Here is a 2,160-nt window from a genome sequence, read left to right as displayed (position 1 = left end):
GTCGGCCATTTAAAATCATCATACAATGGGACCGCTGATTAATTGTAAGGTAATAACTTAGCTGGATATAATGTTGATAATAATCTAAATGTAACTTACAAGACTTGTTTGGATTAAAAACAAAATCATATTGAAAATAAAATCCCTGCCTTAAACCCAGTTTGTGCTGTTACTAGAGTTGTGCCAAAGCGAGCTCTTGAGAATGAAGTTGATCATTAAATATTCTCTTTGGCTGACGCACATACTGGTCAGGCTTTTAATGAGGTCACTTTCGCTCCTGTTACTGATCAATCCCAAGATATTGATCATTGTGATCCTCTTTTAATTACTCGTTATCTTTTTTGCAATCAGCTTGACAAGAGACAATCACTTGTCGTCGAACAGAAGAAAGATCACGATCTCTCCTGTTCGTTTCAGAGGGCTATTAGCGAAGCTGACTCTGCAACAAGTACCAACCTACTACTTTTTAAAAACTGGGGTCCTGATTAGAAAATGGAGACCACCTCATCTACAGCTGATGCTGAGTGATCAGTGATTTACAAAATGTTGGTATATGGATCACTTAGCCAGAACATTATGAATTTAGCCCCCTAAACACCATTGACTGGTCATGTTGAAGTCAATAATAACCTACCACAAGATCTTATGTCATTTTAATTGTGCAAAAATCAGGAGTGATGTGGTTGAATACTGTAAATCTTGTCCCACTTTTAAATAGCAGGAAAACCTAACCAAAATATTCAAAAAAGCTCATTTACAACCCATTCCTCCCTTAGACGAACCATGAAGTAGAATAATAGACTGCATAGATCCCTTATATCAGACTAAGTCAGACAACCAGTACTTTTTACCACAATGTGTACCTCAAAAATGTTTCTAGAGCCTATTCCTTTATGGAATATTATGGCGAAATTTATGGACAAATCCTTACTAAATTTCTTTACACTTATTGACCTTCCTATATCCCTCCAATCTCAGCAAGGTTCTAATTTGATGCTAGTGATCTATCAAACGAGTTATGTATGAATTAAGTATGTATCAGTTCAAATCATCTGCGTGATATTCCTAAAAATCACCCAGGGAGCGTAGGAACGATTTCATTAGACTATGAAGAATATGATAAGGTCATAGTACTTTGGTACCAGAGAATACTAGGACGAACGTATTCGCTCCTTCTTCTTTGCTATTAGCGGGTCAGTTAGTGAGACTCTTAGATGGAGTGATACGGAACTTGTTTTCTGTCAAGTTGTTAGTGGATAATTGATCAAGATAGACCTCTTTTAACAAAATAATCAGAGATTAACTTGAATGATTATCTCTTGTTTTAAATACAAGCTATCGAAGGCTTGTGAAATGGCAAGAAGAAATCTTCAGTCTACGCAATCACAAATCAAATTAGGGTATGACAAAACCATACAGGAAAGAACTTTTCAACCTGCTGATAAAGTTCTGGCTTTCTTGCCCATACGTGAAAGTCCTTTTCAGGCAGGTATTATGGTCACTATACAGGTAGAACGGAAAGTAAATGATTCATATTATATCATCGACACTCCTTGGTTCGGAAACATAAATAACCCTGCCATAGAAATATGTTAAAAGAGTATCTTGATCGAGATGGTTCTTAAAAACATTCAATCCATTTATTTCTTAATGTGTATATTTAATCGATGACGTACAACTGAACTGTAGTGACTTTAGTTCAACCAGTCTTCAAAATTCAGAAATACTAATCAGATATACATCCACAGAAAAAATGAGTTATGTAGCTACTATATGAATTTGAGCACTTATCTCCAGATTTTCCAAGTCAAATAAATAAAATCTGCCATGATATTGAATTTGTACATTCAAAACCTGTATAACAGCGTCCTTACATGATGAATATACTATATCTTATGATCTTATTGTGACACAGGAAAGACCTATAATATAAAATCACATTTTTAAATTTCGTCGAGATTGGTGAAATTGTACATGTTAGGCATACCTGACATAATTAACACATGTTGCATTGATATAAAGCAGGAATGCCTGAGAAAGGAAGTTACAAATTTGCTTGAGAATGACTTTATTGAACTAAGCAAAAGTAACTAGAGTTCGCAGCCTATCATTGTGCCTTTCCTATATAATTATTTCCGTATGTGCACTGACTACAAACAA

This window comes from Sinohyriopsis cumingii, unplaced genomic scaffold (assembly GCF_028554795.1).
Source record: "Sinohyriopsis cumingii isolate HCF-2022 unplaced genomic scaffold, ASM2855479v2 utg000452l, whole genome shotgun sequence".
Classification (NCBI taxonomy): domain Eukaryota; kingdom Metazoa; phylum Mollusca; class Bivalvia; order Unionida; family Unionidae; genus Sinohyriopsis; species Sinohyriopsis cumingii.
This window is presented reverse-complemented; position numbering follows the sequence as displayed.